A 21,211-nucleotide genomic window follows, 5' to 3' on the forward strand; every position below is an offset into this window, starting at 1 on the left:
AAATAATACTATTATTAATATATTAGAACTTATAATATATTAATAATCATAAGTGCCTTATTCTCTCATTTAGTCTATCCAAGTATTGCAATGCCATGCAACCCAAATGGACCATGCCGGGTCGGGTCAAGTACATACCAAATAAAGTTATGGACTTAGACACTATATCCAACACGTGAGTCCCGACGCTCCGAATCTCCCGATAAACTAATTTCTTTCCAGTCGAAGTGCTGCCCGCGTGAAGCTCGTTTCTTCACCAGAAACTCGCGGTTACGTCAAGAACGATCCTTCTTAGAAACGAAACGTTGCTCGATTCACCACTTATCAGGTGAGTTCATACCCCTATCACTACGTTTTCAAATAGTTTTTAAATGTTTTAAACACTTTTAAGGTGGGGAATACAAGTAAACACACGGCTAAAATCGTGTGAAACATCGATCTTTTGCTATACTTTTCATACTGTTGTTTTAACTATCTTATGAAGTCATGTAATCATTTCATACAAAAGGTTTTTGCAAACATATTACTAGTGAACTTATTGTTAGCAAATCATCTGTGAGACAATGACTTTGTTTAGTCTTAAAGGAAAGTCACACACTTATAACCAGAGTCTCCTAGATGGAGAGCGTGAATTTGTGTATAGATCTATACGGGACTGACAATCCCGCACCTTGACTGTTAGCTACAGTCGACCCGGGGTGACAAATGTCATTTAACTATCTAGATATCGGTCAGATTAGCATGGTATTAAGTACCTCGCATGCGGAAACAATGACTCTTAGTAATACGCAACTCAATCAAGCTCAAAGGGATAATAACTATATGATTACTTCGTATTTACATTAGGATTATATATGGCTTTTACTTGATAGACAGTGGAATGTGTGACTTCCGCCTCATTTCCTGTTCCTTGTTTGGTTGTGGACTTAGGGCAGATTCACCCAATCGACTGCCGGTTCAAATCTTAGTTATATATAATTCGTAGGAACTAGGTAATCATGATAGGGTATTATCAACACATTCAAAATTCAGGGTAAACACATCTTCAATTAGTTTTACTTATTAATAAAACTACAAGATACCGAACTAAGTATGACATATTTATTTACAAGTTACATTCTTGGACATTTAAGACTGCATTTTTCAACTATAGGAAAATATAGGATTTTCCGGGTTAAACACTATCACTTTACAAGTAACAGTTTTACAAACTCATTATTAGGGAAAATATAGGATTTTTCGGATCTAATACATTCATATCATACAAAACGAATCATAACTCATTTCATTAGAAAATATCGGATTTTCCAGGAAACACATACAAAGATTTACATATTGGTGTGATTACTTTGTGAATATGTTTGGGTTATATACAATGAAGATTCGAATGGCAGTGGAATGTGTGATTTCCGCCTCATTTCCTATTCCTTGTTTGGTTGTGGGCTAGGGCAGATCCACTCATTCGACTGTCAGTTCGATCTTTGATTTTATATAACTTGTATGCACCAACTAATCACAGTAGGAACTAGTATTGGTAACTTCACGTATTCGAATTTAAAGCGTCATATACCACTCTTTAAACTTAAGAAACACATACATTTTTGGTCTTAAGGCCTAAGACTACAGTTCATGTTATTAAGAAAATATAGAATTTTCTGTAATAATACACGAACATTTTCACGAAACAAAGAACTTACTTCTAAAACAAAATACTTTTGAACTCACCAACTTAAATGTTGATACACTTTCCAAATCAATTAAACAGGTACTCGTACAAGTTCGAGAAGACGGAGCATTGTAGCTCCAAGTCTTAGTTTTGGTTTTCTACTTTTGAAATCAAACAATCTACGTTATGTAAACGATGTAAGCACTCTATTATTAATACAATGGTTGTTGTTGCTTTATTTACTATTTTACATTTGTTATGATATTGTACATGACGTCCTCCGCCCCCGAATGTTTCCGCCGTTCAGGTTTGGGGGTGTGACATTATGTGGATTGGTTGGGGTATGTTATGGGGAACTCATTAAGCTTCGTGCTTATAGTTTGTTTATTGTTTTAGGCATCATCAGTTTGGAAAGGAAGGGCCCAGATTGATCGCAACACACACACCCATTTTTATCCGCCATATGTGATTTTGGGACGAACTCTGATAAAGGTTTTTAATTAGCAATATTTTTGGAATGTTGGGATTAACCGACATCTGTGTTTTAACTATAATAAAAATGAAATTTTTACCTTTTATTTTTGGGTCGTTACATTATACATCAAGATGGAAATTCTACGTGTGCGCATGTTTTGGAAATGAAATCGTACATTGAACAAGTTGGATAGAATACGTATTGTTTTCCCAAGGGAGCAAGCCATTGATTTGGTTCTTCTTTCGCTTCAAAAGCCATACGAACATTTCATTGACAACTTTCATAAGATAAATATCGACGTGAACCTATTGATCTGACCCAAATGTTGATTGTTACTGAAGTAGAAATGCTTAAGAGTACATTTGAAGCAGAGGTGCTTAAAGGGTCTGATTCCAAAGATTCCATGGACATTGACAATGGCGATAATTGTGGTCCTGAAAATATTTCCCTTCCCAATGGAAAGGGGTCGGCCAAGGTCAAACAGTTTGATCATATGGTAAAGAGATAGGCTATTTTTGAGATAGTTCCATGTGTTAACCCCAAAGATTCCGTATGTTTCTACTTCCAGTTGAAGGTACATTGGTTGCGAAGCTGCCCAAAGTACATGAAAGATCTCAGAGATAGTGAAGTCAAGTAGCGTGACTCTACTTCAGGTGCATCCATTATCTAACTCCATTGCTCCTATTCATAGACTCTTAATACATGATGTGATGATCACATTTTCATGTTATTATAGAATCTAGGATAAAGAAGGAAGCTTAAGCAGAGTGAGCCAAATCTGATCATGAGAGATGGACTTCAGTCACATGGTTCGATGATCAGAATTTGGAGCTATTACTTAGGAGTTAGCATAATTTAATAGATTGCTATTACTCGTAGTAGATGTCTAGAAACATATTTTTTCATTTTTATACATTGTATGGACAACTTCCAACTTTTCGTTTGTTTTCAATAAAAGTGAGATTTTGGTTTTATCTAGTTTCTTATTCTTATTTCCTTGCAATGACACTTATGAAGGTGTTGGTTATGTTTCTAATATTAGAAATGCTAATTGTGGATTTGATTCTTATAATATCGCTTGTGGTATTGTCTTAATTAACCAAGTGAAAGGAATTCTCATCACCAAGTTTCAATTGGACAGAAACTTGGAGTCATGCAATTCGAATTGTGTGATGTATGAGAATCTTGGTAATCTGAAGATTATGACTAATTCATTGATCACATGTTTATGTGAGTTAAGTGCAGGACAATGAATCTAGTACATATTGATATGGACTCTTTAGATACACCACTAAGGATTATAACTCCATTCGTCATGATTTACTGATGCTTCATTAAATATGGTTATGTTTATAAGCTGAAGCATAATATTTTTGAAAAGGTTTTCAAAGAGTAGCAAAACGAATGGAAGAATCTATTAGGTAGAAAGATAAAAGTTTCTCAAATATGAGAGGAAAGGAAAGTACTTTAGCATCATGTTTTATAATCATCTTAATGATTGTGGAACTATATCACAATTGATCCTTGAAGAACATCTTAGTGCAGTTGTATGATTAAGAAGAGAAATCAAATATTGTAGAAATGGTTTAATCAAGAGATGAGTCATAATTCGTTTCCAAACAAGTTTCAGAGCCATGATCTAGTGACTACAAATCATATCTAGAAACTCATTTCAAACTAAGAAGGTTTATAATACCTCGTGAAATGTGGAGTAGTAATGTTTTCTCACTCTGGCACATTTAGAATTGGAATTGTGATGTTTTCGTCAAAACAAAAGATAAATCGTGACCAATTCTATGAAGTGTTTTTTTTTGGGAATCCACACAAACTTTTGAATATTTGTTTTAGATCGTAAAGAATGTTCCTTGAGAAAAAAGTCATATGTCAAGAAGTCAATGGGAGTCTTATTGATCTTGATAGTTTCAGGAGTCAATTGACAATAAACCTTTTACTTATCACTAGCACGCGATTTGATGTTGATAGCCTATCGTGTTTGGTTGACACATTCTTATTTCTATGCAATTCTACTTGATTTGGCAATGCTTATGAGTTCTTTGTTATTTATTTAACTGCAAAAGCAAAAAGACATTGGTCAGTGAAAGTACATTGATCAATATGGGTGAGCTGCTAACAACATGGAATCACTGGTAGGCCCTTATGCCACCATAGGGCAAAAAATTTAGAATAGTGAAGTTCAGTCCATGATGGAAAGCAAAATTTGAATATGGTTTTGTCCTAAAACTTATCTTATGATTGTAGGTTGCAAATGATACCTTTGATGGGTTTTGCGCATTCTGACACTCCTAAGTGTACATGCAACCCTAAATACCTTGGATCTATGTTTTCTCTATTATACATGCAATTATGAACTTTCGAAGGTATTACCCTATCTAGCATACAATACTTGATACTTGGGTAATCAAATGGATAGAATACATACCTTTGTTTGATGTAGCTTGTCTCCATGAAGCTTGAGTGCCTAGTGCCCCAAGTGTGACACCTCAAATGGTTCACACAACACCAAATGCACATGGAATGACTTGAGAGAAATGGAACACTCCTTGAAATCGTCTAGCCCTCATATTCACACATTAGTGCACGATTTCTTGAGCCATGGGATTCTTTTATATGGTGGCTATTAGAGTTACACCATGTAACTCATAACTTTACCCATTCCTTATGCTCCATGGATTTTAACCTCCATAGAGTATCCATGGGTCACCCCATGGACTTAGTCCAACATAAGGAATCTTGGATCACAAGCCCACATATATAAGAATGAATGATTTACACAATCAACCCATATATTTAATTAGTCTCCTTTTGATCACTTAATTAATTCCAAATTAATTCTTGATCAATACTAATTAAATAACCTTATTAATTTATTAGAACTTATAATATATTAACCAACCTTAAGTGTTATTTCTCTCATTATAGTCTATCCAAATGCATGATGCCATGCAATCCAAATGGACCATCCCGGGTCGGGCCAAGTCTTACCAATTATAGTTATGGACTTAGACATTAATCCAACAGTCTCCCACTTGGATAAGTCTAAAACTATTATTGCGTATGACTTCAGGAACCGATCAGAAATCGTACCTCTCAAAAGCTTCTGTCGAACTCTGACCTTGTCGATGAACTCTGACCTTTATCAATGACTTGACCATTGGATAAGGGATCATATATTCCTCCATTCTAGATATCATATAGACTGCGACATGGATTATCAATCATTCTCTCTGTCCATTTGTTGTTTCCCGATTTCCGATTCATGATGACTGACTGATTGAACAAATCAAATCAGTCCTGGCTTGGCCAAGCACTCACATGTATCATCTTTAAATCATCGAGGGGCCCACAGATATCGCTTTTATCCGAAGGTAAAAGGAATGGATAAACTTCGACTCATATGGCTTGTTCTACTACTTGTTGAATCATACACAAAGGCACGTTTTATAACATCGAGTTACCGAATGCGTTTTCGTGCAATCAATGTACAACCAACTCATAGTAACAACTCATATCTCTAGGTTAGAAGAATATAAGATATTATCGTCTCATGATCACTCGTGATAAAATCCATGAAGTGATTCAAATGAGCGCGGGTTGAATCCAATACTCAGAACTTATGAGCACTCATGAGTGTTGTAGCACCACTTTGTCCACCAACTTGGACCTCTACAAACCAACCCATGACAGTCTTGATTCATATCTACTTCCAACATATGACCGACTGTGGATGGTTTGAATAACTTAATAATTCAGGAAGAGCGACTTAGTTATTCTGGAAGTCAAAACATTCAAAGTGAAACACAAGAATAAATGAATCAAATATGGTATCAAACCCTATGAATATAAATAAACACTTTTATTTATCACCATACTGATTACTCATTATTCATTGTTTCGATTTTATCAACTTTATACTTGAATTAAAAACACTAGTTGTCCCATGCTCCAAGCATGTACACTATGTTTTTCTTAAACAATAGCTTTGCCATACACCAAGTATGCACTCTATGTTTGTCTATGATCCTTACTTTGTGAAATAAACCAATTGAACATAATTTCAATGATTCTAATTTCACACTCCCAAATCCTTATCGAAAAATGTGAGAATTTCAAATTCCTATCATTTATCGAAATCTGTTTAGATTTTAAACTTATATGCACTGACCCTCCTATAATGAATATGTACAAAGTCACAAAGACTTGTCAACAGTCATTATAAGGTATTCCAATGGAGATCAACTCCATGGAAACTAAGTATCATATTCAAAGTACATTGCTTTGGACATGCTTCTTGCATTAAGTTTTCTAATCTTACACAGATAACTTCCACCTATGGAGACAACTCCATATTCTCATTTTGACTATCACTTCTGAATAAGAGATGCCTCTTTTCAGAATATGTCAATATGATCCTTCCAAAATGTCACACCCCGCTAAAGCGGAAACGCAAGGTATGACAGCGATAACGGTTTCATTGCAAAAGATAATGATACATCACCATAACAGTATTTAAAAGTTTACAACCCATAGCTTCAAAAGAAACAAAATATAAGTTTTTCCAAAATAACATTGTTCAAAGAAAACTCCACAATTAACTTCAACACGATGCAGCATGCTCTATGACGATGAATCTTTATATCCACTTACTAATTATTTCCTGAAAAAGCATGTAAAACGAGCGTCAACTATGAAAATTGTTGGTGAGTTCACAAGTTTATAAAATCGAGCTTGGAATAAGGCTTTTCGTAAATACAAGTACATTTCTTTGATGATAAACAAACTTGATTGCTATTAATGAATACAAGATTATTGCTATAACGAGAAACGGGTTTGTATGTGTATGAGCAAACAATGAGTCTCAACCAAACCTGTGACTGAAGCCCTATCAAGATCTATGCTTATCGTTCCATAGATGAATATGGTATCATGCACTCCAGCAATAGGGCGAGTGAGGAGTTATCAATTCCTAATAGCGCTATCCATAATGACTATTGGCTCAAAGAGTTAATGGTTAGAGATAAGGGAAGGGCCTTAGTACGATAAGTTCTCATGTTCCGTGTTGCATAGACATACATAGAGAGACATAGCAATAAAATAGCAATCATGTTTGATACAAATCAATTTAAATACAACATTCAAATAATAGTTTTTCAGGACATGCTTTTCCACCCCAAAACATAAAAAAAAAACTGAAAATAAGGGAGTGCGTGAATACTCACAACGTTTCGAGTAGGTACAAGGGGTACTTCGGAATGCACCAACGTCTTACTACCGGGATCCTACGACATCAAACACACACTAGTGAGTTTCCATGTCGAAATCTAATGCTAATATACTAAATTCTACATATAGTGAAATGCCAATTTATGTTTTAGTATTTGATTTTATATTAATTGGTTACACTTTTTCTGAAATAATGAAATTCTACAAATCGTGCGATTAATTACAACATTGGAATATAAATTTTCCAAATTTTTAAGTCCTTATTACAACATAAATTCACGAAAATAGTATTCAAAGGATAAAAATTCTCAAACTTTTTATTTAACTGTTATTACACAATACTAAGCTGGGAAAATTATAAGAATGGATTTCCAAGCTGTTTAATTATATTTTATGATTTTTGAGCATTTATTCCAATAAAAATTGAAATAAATAGAAAACAGTTTCCAAAATTACCCAAACTTTTTAATTAACTGTTATTGTACATAAATAGGCTGGGAAAAATATAAAAGATATTTTTCAGTGGGTATTTTTATTTTTCCTTGTTTTATTCCTTTAAATAATCATTAATTGAAGAAATAATATTAAACACTTAAAATAATTTACCAAAAATTTTTGTAACATCATTTACAGTATCAATAACCTGAGAAAAATGCCAAAAGTGGTTTTTATATTGTATAATCTGGTTTTCGGTATTTATGTGAATTTAAGTGTAATTATCTTTAGAAATTAAGAGAAAAATAGTTTACATTGGAGAAAAATCCTCAAAATTTTTATGTAACCTCCTACTGTACAACATGATGTTCTGGTAAATTTTCATGAATTTTGGATAATCATAACTATTTTTCCTATTTTTAAACCATTATAATTACCAAAAATTGGGAAAAATAGCAAGAATTGATGAAAAATGTTGAAATTATTTTTCTGAGTCATCCATCACAGGTAAGGTATGCGAAAATTGTTAGATAAAATTTTCACACTCTCTAAAGTGGTTTTGTGATTTATTATATCCTAACAAAAAGAAAATCGGAAATCATACCAAACAGCAACAAAAATTAATGAAATTTAGTGAGGGGTCATTATCCATCATAAGGGTCATCCATGAGTTTGTTCCGGATTTATTGACCTCTGGAAGTATTTTATGTGATTTATGCCCTTGGTTTCTAGTAATAATTTAAATAAATCAAAGAAATAATAAAAGCTTTTGGTATTTTACAGATTATCACATGCATGTGAGGGCTTTCAAAAGGAAAAATGTTCAAAATTTAATCAGAAGGGAAATAGGGGTATTGAACCCAAACAAGATAAGAAATGTTGCATGCAATGGTGCATGAGATGTAAATGTGGCTGAAGTTCATGAATTTATGAAGCACATTCTGTGGGGTTTTAAGCCACGAAATTTCAACCATCATTCACTGGATATGTTAAGTTTTTAAAGTATTTTTCCCCAGATTTATGGTTGGGTTTAAGGCCAGTGATCATGCAAGGCAAAAATGGTGATCATAGAAAAAGAGCTGTTTGCGCAACCATTTTGTAAAAATTGCCAAATATCGGATATTTAATATTTTACAGTGAGACCAGTTGGGTTTGAAACTTAACTCATGGAACTATCTAATACAAAAATAATATCATGATTTGGTTAAGTAATGACCGAGATATGTTCATTCAAAGCTGAATAAAGTAATCTAGCAGATTGCATGTTTGCTTTGAGTGCATCCTTAGGACATTTTGACAAGAACATCATGCATGCCTTTGATAAGGTCCGATTTCTAGCACATGCATGGAGTGAATGAGCATCCAAGATGTACTAGAAATGGTTTAAATGCTTTTGATCATGAAATAACACAAAAGAAATGGAGAAGAAGATGTAATACTTGTTTTTGAAGTCACATGAACATATGTGCATCATTTTCACTCCTTGCATGGGTTTGATCCTGGATTTTCACCATTTCAAACACATGCATTGTGTTATGGTGAGAATCTACAAACCACAAGGGAAAAATAAAGATTTATAGCCATGGAAAGGCATAGAATCCGAAAAGAAGAGAAAACTAAGAAGAAGAGGAAGTAGAATCATGAAACTATGGGAGAAGATGTTGTTGTTTACCTTGGTTTTGATCTTGAGGGAAGTAAGAACACTTCAAGGTCTTCAAAATCTCGAAATTTGGAAGAGGAATGAGAGAAATTTCGTGGGTTAGAGAGAGAGAGGAAGAGAGTTTATGTGTTAGGAGGGTGGAGTATGAGAGAGTGAAGAGAGAAGAGGTAGAGTGAGGGTTTAAGTCTAATGATTGAGTTTTGGGAAGAGAGAGTGCATGGGGAGGGGAGAATGGCTGGCTCTATCACGCATTAGGCCTCCTCTCTCCTAATTTCAAATTTTATAAAATTCCCTCCATTATTTTTATAAAAACCCCAATTTTTATAAAAGCATTTATTAAGCAATTCTTGATTTATTTTAAAATCTTGTTTTTAACTAATAAATTATGATTATTGCATGATAATTTAATTTCTATTTCATTGATTAAAATCCATAATTTGATTAATAAAAATTTGATATTAGAAAGTTTATAGCCAAATTTTATAAGGTTTTTAAGCTTTATGATTTATAAATTTGGATTTTTAGCTCTTTTAGGGTTTTTGGAATATTGTTTGATATTCATCATCATAATGAAGTATAATTAGAATATTTTAATTTATTTTTAGGGTTTTATACTCTTTTTCAATTATAACAAAGCTTGAAAGTTTCATTCAAATTATAGCATTGGCATTTCCTATTGTAGTTAAGCAACTTACTAGAATCGTAAGTGTCAAGTATATTAGTCCTAGATCTTAGTTGGGTCCTATTTTATGCAAGATTTTGACCTAATTTATACTACTAGGCCATGGCATGTTGTGCATGAATGGTTTTTATAAAGATGCATGAGTCCGAGAATGACCTGAATTGACAGTTGTCACAGTATCCCCCACTTAAAAAGAATTTCGTCCCGAAATTCATTCTATGTCATCGTTTGTCATCGCATGGGAAAAGTTGTGGATACTTTTCCATCATGAAGTCCTCACGCTCCCAGGTGTACTCCGGCCCGCGTTTTGAGTTCCATCGAACTTTCACAATCGGAATTTTACTCCGCTTGAGTTGTTTTACCTCCCTGTCAAGGATTTATATCGGTTCCTCAACAAAGTTTAGCTTATCATTGATCTTGATTTCCTCGAGGGGTACTATCAATGCTTCGTCGGCTAAACATTTCTTAAGATTGGAGACGTGGAATGTGTCGTGAATGGCGCTTAACTCTTGGGGCAACTGGAGTTTATAAGCTACCGGACCAATCCTTTCAATGACTTCAAAGGGTCCAACATATCTCGGGCTTAGTTTTCCTTTCTTACCAAAACGCACAAGCCCTTTCCAAGGTGACACTTTTAAAAGTACCTTGTCTCCTACTTGGAATTCTAATGGTTTACGACGATTATCCGCATAACTTTTCTGACGATCTCTAGCAGCTTTAAGCCTATCCTTGATGATAGCAATCTTGTCAGATGTTTCCTGGATAAGTTCGACTTTAGTCAACTGTATGTCTCCGATTTCTGTCCAACATAAGGGCGAACGACACTTGCATCCATACAATGCTTCATATAGAGCACATTGGATACTCGTGTGGTAACTGTTATTGTAGGAAAACTCAATTAGAGGCAAATGAGTATCCCAATTTCCTTTGAACTCGATGAGACACGCTCGTAGCATGTCTTCCAATGTTTGTATTGTTCTCTCTATTTGCCCATCTGTCTGAGGGTGGTAAGCTGTGCTCAAATCTATCTTGGTTCCTAGTGCCTTCTGTAACATCCACCAAAATCGAGATGTGAAACGACTATCTCTATCAGAAATGATAGACAGGGGTACACCATGCAGAGAAACAATTTTGTCGATGTAGATTTGGGCCAATTTTTCCATCTTGAAGTCTTCCCGAATGGGGAGAAAGTGAGCAGATTTCGTCAGTCGATCCACTATGACCCAAATTGAGTCATGACCTTTAGCAGTTCTAGGAAGTTTGGTAACGAAATCCATGGATATCTGCTCCCATTTCCATTGGGGAATTTCAGGTTGTTGCAATAAGCCGGATGGTTTTTGATGTTCAGCTTTGACTATTGAGCAATTTAAACACTTCCCAACATGTAAGGCAATATCCCTTTTCATTCCAGGCCACCAATAGTACTCTTTAAGATCCTTGTACATCTTATCCGCTCCAGTGTGGATTGAGTATTTAGATCGACGAGAATCCTCTAGTACTATGTCTCTCAGATTGTTAACCCTTGGAATCCAAACTCTGTCCTTAAAATAACGAACTCCATCAGGTTTGGTTTCAAATCTCATTTCCAAACCATGTAAAGTTTCACCTGGAAGATTTTCCTTGAATAAAGCTTTCTCCTGGGCATCAATGATTTGAGATTTCAAGTTTGTCTGAATTACCATTCCCAAAGCTCTCACACGGGAAGGTTTCACCCTTTCTTTTCTACTAAGAGCGTCGGCTACTACGTTAGCCTTCCCTGGGTGATATCGTATCTCACAGTCATAATCACTAAACAACTCTACCCATCTCCTCTGCCGCATGTTTAACATTTCCTGATCTAGGATGTGCTGAAGGCTTTTGTGATCGGTATAAATGGTGCACTTGGTTCCGTACAAATAATGCCTCCATATTTTAAGAGCGAAAACTATTGCTCCTAGTTCTAGATCATGGGTGGTATAATTCTTCTCAATCGGTTTGAGTTGTCTAGAAGCATACGCAATGATCTTATCTTTTTGCATTAACACACATCCTAATCCTTGATGAGATGCATCACAATACACTATAAAGTTCTCTGATCCCTCTGGTAAAGCCAGAATTGGTGCATTACACAACTTGTTTTTCAGGATTTGAAACGCCTCTTCGTGTTTCTCTTCCCAGAGAAATTTTCTGTCTTTTTGGGTCAAAGATGTTAATGGTTGAGCAATACTAGAGAAATTCTCAATGAAGCGTCTGTAGTACCCAGCTAATCCTAGGAACTGTCGTATTTCTGTCGGGGTTTTGGGGGCTTCCCATTTCTTGATTGCCTCGATCTTAGCTGGATCTACATGAATTCCTCTTTCGCCGATCACATGACCAAGGAAATGTACTTCCCGAATCCAAAATTCACACTTAGTGAACTTGGCATACAATTTCTGCTCCTTCAACAGCTCCAACAGTAGCTTCAAATGTCTCTCATGATCTTCTTTGGTTTGTGAGTAAACAAGTATGTCATCGATAAATACAATTACAAACTTGTCTAGGTATGGTTTACAAACCCTATTCATCAAATCCATGAAAACAGCGGGTGCTTTCGTTAGTCCAAAAGGCATGACTAAGAACTCATAATGTCCATAACGGGTTCTAAATGTTGTTTTGTGAATGTCCCCTTCGTGAATTCTTAGTTGATGATACCCTGACCGAAGGTCGATTTTTGAGAAGTAGGAAGCGCCCTGCAACTGATCGAACAAGTCATCTATTCTAGGGAGGGGATATCGATTCATGATTGTCATCTTGTTCAGTTCTCTGTAATCAATGCACATTCGGAACGACCCATCTTTCTTTTTGACGAATAACACTGGGGCTCCCCACGGTGAAGAACTTGGTCGAATAAACCCTTTGTCTAGAAGTTCTTGAAGTTGTCCGGATAGTTCTTGCATCTCGGATGGTGCAAGGCGATAGGGTGCTTTTGCTACCGGTGCCGCTCCGGGAATTAAGTCTATCCGAAATTCGACCTGCCTGTGAGGGGGTAGACCGGGCAATTCCTCCGGAAACACCTCGGGATAGTTTTGAACCACTGGAATCTCCTTGAGTTGCTTAGCTTCAGGTTCTCTGTCTAGCATGTGGGCCATGAATGCAATACAATTCTTTTTCAGGTACTTGTGAACTTTCACGCTTGATACTATGTTTAAACTTCTTCCTGGCTTCTCACCGTGTATGATAAGGGTTTTTCCATTAGGGAGAGGCACTCTAATGACTTTCTCGTAACAACCAATGTCCGCTCTATTTTTGGATAACCAATCCATCCCTATTATCACATCAAAACTACCTAGCTCTATAGGAATTAGATCAATGCTAAAGAGTTTATCAGCTAAATTCAGAGTACAACCAAGAATTATATCATCAGCCCTAATTTCATACCCATCGGCAAGTTCAATAGCATAAGCATTCCTCATCTTTCTCGATTTCAAGCCAATTAACGGTCTAAATGCTAAAGAAACAAAACTCCTATCTGCTCCCGCATCGAATATTACTGACGCAAAATGGTTGTTCAGGAGAAACGTACCTGTTATCACTTCAGGGTTCTGACGAGCTTCTTCTGCACCAATCACAAAGGCTACACCTCTTGGCCGTCCAACTTGATTTCCTTGAAAGTTTTGCCTGGCTTGGCCTTGTCCATTGTTACCAGCTCCATTGTTCAGTTTGGGACATGCTCTACGGAGATGATCAGTACTCCCGCACTCATAACATGTCCTTTTTCCCTCCTTATTCACCTTACAATACTTCGAGTAATGGCCTGTTTGCTTACAGTTTTGGCACACTGGGCAAGCTCCCTTGTGATGGAAGTTACACTTATTGCACTTCGGAAGCGGCCCTGAGTACTGCTTTCGTTCCTGCACTTCCCGTTCTTGAGTTTTCACTGATTCTTGCTCCTGGGCTCTTACCATAAAGTTTCTTGAGACTTTCTGCTTCCTCCCTGACTTGCCTCCATACTTCTTCTCTCCCTGATCTGCTGGCTTCCTCTTGCTACTAGAGCTTTCCTTTGTCGATGCTCCCATCCTTATCACATCATTGGTTTGTCGATTTGCTAGGCTTACTGCACTTTGAATAGTAGTTGGGTTTGCTGAGGTAACCATTCCCCGAATTTCTGGTGCCAGACCCCAGATGTAACGATCTATCCGTTTCTCCTCAGGAGTAACCATGTGAGGTACCAGTTTTGCTAGTTCATGAAATCGGACTGTGTACTTCTCTATTTGTGTTCCAACCATAGAATGGTTCCAGAATTCAGATTCAAGTTTCTGAAGTTCATCCTTGGGACAATACTCCTCTATCAGTAGCTTCTTTAGGTCTTCCCAAGTTAGCTGATATGCCGCTGTACGGCCTCGGGTTTGCACTAGAGTATTCCACCAGGTTAATGCCCTATCTTGGAATAGGCAAGATGCATACTCAACTTTTTTGCGCTCGAGGCATTTGCTAATGTGAAGGACCGCCTCCATGCTGTCAATCCATTTCAGCAACCCGACCGCACCTTCCTTTCCATGGAACTCCTTAGGTTTACAGGCCATAAAGGACTTGTAGTTACATTCTCTTTCATTGTTTCCCCGGTTTCCTCCACTACTTCCTTGGTTAGCATTAAGTACTGCAGTTACTTAAGTAACAATGTTTGGAATTGCTTCCATGAGTTGTTGTGCTACAATTTGAGCAACATCGGGTGTTTCGTTCTGTGGGCGCCCGCGATTAGGCCTTCCTGACATGGTTCTATTACACAGGAGAAGAAATACGTATAAATACATAAAATAATGTATAATATTTAGTTCACTACTATTTTGAAAACTGTAAGTGTTGTCAAATCATTGGTTTGCATTAATACTAGGCATATATATTTTAGAAAGAAAAGAAAAGAAAAATCTCTTTATTCGACCATTTACCAAATAAATTCTAGGGTTTGACCTCATAGTAAAAGTTTTCAAACATAAAATAAAATTCTTCATTACCATTTGACATTGTCTTTAAAAACCAAACCAATACATCAAATCCAAAATAAAGTTTCAAATGTGTTTCCCAAAAGACACCCAACATGGGTTTTCATTTCATGACAAAATAAATTAAAATACTGAAATCAGAACCAAACACTAATCGCTATCCCAACAAGAAACATCAACACCACAATCAGTAATAGCCCAACAAGCACATAATATGCGGTCATCGCACGACATGCCACTCGTCTAGCAGTACTAGTAGTGTCAGCAGTCTCCATCGAATGCTGAAACAAGATTTCCATTCCTGTCACGACTTCATCCAAAACTTCCCGATGTCCAGCTATCACAGCGAGACTGTGACGTAGGCCCGCTGCTATCGACTGCAATCTCCGGGACTCCTCCGGGGTCATACCTGGCTGTCTGACAGGTATCCCTATGACTTGCTGTGGTGAGGGTGCTCTCGGTCCTGCATCGCTGGGTCCTACCCCGCTAGGTCCTGTCGTGCCATGTCCTGCTGTGCTGGTGGGTATCCTTCCTGGAATGGGAACACTCTTCCTCGTCGTCCTCCGAATGCGAAGTCCATAAAGTGGTGGCTGTGGCAACACTGATGTAGGTGATGCCTCGCGTCGTTGACTCGGGGCGTTGTCATCGCTGATCTCCACCGAGTTCCCTGTATCTTCCGTATCCTCTGATGGGTCTTCTTCTACCGAGGCGGGGGGATTACGTCGAGGGATAATAGTGACGTAGCCGGACTCATCGGCTGAGGCGGCAGCGTGGGAAGATGACGATGTTGACATAGTGGACTGAGACATAATTTCAATGAGATATGGAATAAATAACAATGTATACCTATAATATGCAATGCTTACACACACCAAAATTAACCTTTTTGAATTTTTGAAATAAAGTTTTCTCAAATATTTTTGTGGAACATATTCCCATTATAATTAGCTCAAGCTTTGTATAAATCTTTCCTTAATTAAACATAGGTGATCAGGCTATGTTTAATCGAGGTCCAATAATACAACTCCCGACCTAATTATACTCCTAATATGTTTGATGTAAAAAGAATTTTTATAAGTTTTGGTTATAGGTTGTGTTTTCTTAAAGGAAAACTGATGTTCTCTATAACTTTAGCTCTGATACCACTTCTGTCACACCCCGCTAAAGCGGAAACGCAAGGTATGACAGCAATAACGGTTTCATTGCAAAAGATAATGATACATCACCATAGCAGTATTTAAAAGTTTACAACCCATAGCTTCAAAAGAAACAAAATACAAGTTTTTCCAAAATAACATTGTTCAAAGAAAACTCCACAATTAACTTCAACACGATGCAGCATGCTCTATGATGATGAATCTTTATATCCACTTACTAATTATTTCCTGAAAAAGCATGTAAAACGAGCGTCAACTATGAAAATAGTTGGTGAGTTCACAAGTTTATAAAATCGAGCTTGGAATAAGGCTTTTCGTAAATACAAGTACATTGCTTTGATGATAAACAAAGTTGATTGCTATTAATGAATACAAGATTATTGCTATAACGAGAAACGAGTTTGTATGTGTATGAGCAAACAATGAGTCTCAACCAAACCTGTGACTGAAGCCCTATCAAGATCTATGCTTATCGTTCCATAGATGAATATGGTATCATGCACTCCAGCAATAGGGCGAGTGAGGAGTTGTCAATTCCTAATAGTGCTATCCATAATGACCATTGGCTCAAAGAGTTAATGGTTAGAGATAAGGGAAGGGTCTTAGTACGATAAGTTCTCATGTTCCGTGTTGCATAGACATACATAGAGAGACATAACAATAAAATAGCAATCATGTTTGATACAAATCAATTTAAATACAACATTCAAATAATAGTTTTTCAGGACATGCTTTTCCACCCCAAAACATAAAAAAAAAACTGAAAATAGGGGAGTGCGTGAATACTCACAACGTTTCGAGTAGGTACAAGGGGTACTTCGGAATGCACCAACGTCTTACTACCGGGATCCTACGACATCAAACACACACTAGTGAGTTTCCATGTCGAAATCTAATGCTAATATACTAAATTCTACATATAGTGAAATGCCAATTTATGTTTTAGTATTTGATTTTATATTAATTGTTTACACTTTTTCTGAAATAATGAAATTCTACAAATCGTGCGATTAATTACAACATTGGAAGATAAATTTTCCAAATTTTTAAGTCCTTATTACAACATAAATTCACGAAAATAGTATTCAAAAGATAAAAATTCTCAAACTTTTTATTTAACTGTTATTACACAATACTAAGCTGGGAAAATTATAAAAATGGATTTCCAAGCTGTTTAATTATATTTTATGATTTTTGAGCATTTATTCCAATAAAAATTGAAATAAATAGAAAACAGTTTCCAAAATTACCCAAACTTTTTAATTAACTGTTATTGTACATAAATAGGCTGGGAAAAATATAAAAGATATTTTTCAGTGGGTATTTTTATTTTTCCTTGTTTTATTCCTTTAAATAATCATTAATTGAAGAAATAATATTAAACAGTTAAAATAATTTACCAAAAATTTTTGTAACATCATTTACAGTATAAATAACCTGAGAAAAATGCCAAAAGTGGTTTTTATATTGTATAATCCGGTTTTGGGTATTTATGTGAATTTAAGTGTAATTATCTTTAGAAATTAAGAAAAAAATAGTTTACAGTGGAGAAAAATCCTCAAAATTTTTATGTAACCTCCTACTGTACAACATGATGTTCTGGTAAATATTCATGAATTTTGGATAATCAGAACTATTTTTCATATTTTTAAACCATTATAATTACCAAAAATTGGGAAAAATAGCAAGGCATGATGAAAAATGTTGAAATTATTTTTCTGAGTCATCCATTACAGGTAAGGTATGCGAAAATTGTTAGATAAAATTTTCACACTCTCCAAAGTGGTTTTGCGATTTATTATATCCTAACAAAAAGAAAATCGGAAAGCATACCAAACAGCAACAAAAATTGATGAAATTTAGTGAGGGGTCATTATCCTTTATAAGGGTCATTCATGAATTTGTTCCGGATTTATTGACCTCTGGAAGTATTTTATGTGATTTATGCCCTTGGTTTCTAGCAATAATTTTAATAAATCAAAGAAATAATAAAAGCTTTTGGTATTTTACAGATTATCACATGCATGTGAGGGCTTTCAAAAGGAAAAATGTTCAAAATTTAATCAGAAGGGAAATAGGGGTATTGAACCCAAACAAGATAAGAAATGTTGCATGCAATGGTGCATGAGATGTAAATGTGGCTGAAGTTCATGAATTTATGAAGCACATTCTGTGGGGTTTTAAGCCACGAAATTTCAACCATCATTCACTAGATATGTTAAGTTTCTAAAGTATTTTTCCCCAGATTTATGGTTGGGTTTAAGGCCAGTGATCATGCAAGGCAAAAATGGTGATCATAGAAAAAGAGCTGTTTGCGCAACCATTTTGTAAAAATTGCCAAATATCGGATATTTAATATTTTACAGTGAGACCAGTTGGGTTTGAAACTTAACTCATGGAACTATCTAATACAAAAATAATATCATGATTTGGTTAAGTAATGACCGAGATATGTTCATTCAAAGCTGAATAAAGTAATCTGGCAGATTGCATGTTTGCTTTGAGTGCTTCCTTAGGACATTTTGACAAGAACATCATGCATGCCTTTGATAAGGTCCGATTTCTAGCACATGCATGGAGTGAATGAGCATCCAAGATGTACTAGAAATGGTTTAAATGCTTTTGATCATGAAAGAACACAAAAGAAATGGAGAAGAAGATGTAATACTTGTTTTTGAAGTCACATGAACATATGTGCATCATTTTCACTCCTTGCATGGGTTTGATCCCGGATTTTCACCATTTCAAACACATGCATTTTGTTATGGTGAGAATCTACAAACCACAAGGGAAAAATAAAGATTTCTAGCCATGGAAAGGCATAGAATCCGAAAAGAAGAGAAAACTAAGAAGAAGAGGAAGTAGAATCATGAAACTATGGGAGAAGATGTTGTTGTTTACCTTGGTTTTGATCTTGAGGGAAGTAAGAACACTTCAAGGTCTTCAAAATCTCGAAATTTGGCAGAGGAATGAGAGAAATTTCGTGGGTTAGAGAGAGAGAGGAAGAGAGTTTATGTGTTAGGAGGGTGGAGTGTGAGAGAGTGAAGAGAGAAGAGGTAGAGTGAGGGTTTAAGTCTAATGATTGAGTTTTGGGAAGAGAGAATGCATGGGGAGGGGAGAATGGCTGGATCTATCATGCATTAGGCCTCCTCTCTCCTAATTTCAAATTTTATAAAATTCCCTCCATTATTTTTATAAAAACCCAATTTTTATAAAAGCATTTATTAAGCAATTCTTGATTTATTTTAAAATCTTGTTTTTAACTAATAAATTATGATTATTGCATGATAATTTAATTTCTATTTCATTGATTAAAATCCATAATTTGATTAATAAAAATTTGATATTAGAAAGTTTATAGCCAAATTTTATAAGGTTTTTAAGCTTTATGATTTATAAATTTGGATTTTTAGCTCTTTTAGGGTTTTTGGAATATTGTTTGATATTCATCATCATAATGAAGTATAATTAGAATATTTTAATTTATTTTTAGGGTTTTATACCCTTTTTCAATTATAACAAAGCTTGAAAGTTTCATTCAAATTATAGCATTGGCATTTCCTATTGTAGTTAAGCAACTTACTAGAATCGTAAGTGTCAAGTATATTAGTCCTAGATCTTAGTTGGGTCCTAGTTTATGCAAGATTTTGACCTAATTTATACTACTAGGCCATGGCATGTTGTGCATGAATGGTTTTTATACTACTAGGCCATGACAGTTGTCCCTGAGCAACCAATCTTTGGTAAACCTCAGATTGTCCTCGACAATTGCTTAATCATTTTAGGAAAAATTTAGAAATGACAAATATTATAGCACATGCAATCGATCCTGTACCCAAAGCAAATGGTACACGATTCATGATGTCTCACATAAAGACATGATTCTAGACCAGTCTTTTGCTACAATATTTTTATTTGCCATGTTTTCAAAATTTGACTATGAAGAGGAATTCCGTAATCATAATCGAATTTTGAGAACGCAATATATAGAATTTCCTTAAGTTGAACCAATCCAACATGATATTCATATATATATTCTTGACTAAAGATGATTAAGGTCTCAATCTAAGCCTTTAGAACTGAAATGAAGTATATCCTCTCGCTTAATTATAGCAAAACAACTTTTTCAATCCCTGCAGCCTCACGAATTGAAAATTTTGTTTTCTATAATTAACATTGCTAACTTTCAACACTAACAATAATTATCGTGCTCCCACTAACATGATGATTATTAGCATAACACTTATGCTCCCACTAGCTTTGACATATACTCAAAAATCAGTTGGACTTCTAGAAATCAATACTTTATTGACTTCCTTACCAAAGTTCAGATTTCTTATACGAGATGCTTTGATAAAACTTTATCAAAATCATACACCTTTCCTTAGATAGCATGCATGTGTGTCTAAACAATTTCAGAACTATGAAAAGGGATGCCGTAATCATAGTCTCAATTGTTTAGACCTTTTGCCATCTGCTTCAAATCTACTTAGTGGAAGTGTTTCCTCACCATCATTTTCATGAATCGGAGAGAAACCTTATGACCCTTAAATTTTATGGTGTATGTGTTCTTATCCATGTGAATCGTCAAAACCATAGTCACAAGACAAGGATAATGACAAATCCAAACTCATATGGACTGAACTTATGCAATCTTAACTTCTTGCCACCTGGCAGTACAAGGCCTGCCATTGCTTCCAAGTTGTTATGCAACCAATTGAGAACTTTCAGAACTCCTATGCAAAGCCAACTTTAACTGCAATGGGCATAGAATATGTCAACATGATAGGTAATAAACCTCAAGTCGTGTGCTAGTGAAGAACCTCAGGTTTTATTCTTGATTAGTTCTTGAAATTCTTTTTAGGATCTTTAAGACTCCCATTGTCCTCTTGACATATAAGACTATTTTGCCAAATATTCAAGAGATAGTGCGGATT

This window comes from Lactuca virosa, chromosome 4 (assembly GCF_052849685.1).
Source record: "Lactuca virosa cultivar CGN04683 chromosome 4, Lactuca_virosa_CGN04683_v6, whole genome shotgun sequence".
NCBI classification, from domain to species: Eukaryota; Viridiplantae; Streptophyta; class Magnoliopsida; order Asterales; family Asteraceae; genus Lactuca; species Lactuca virosa.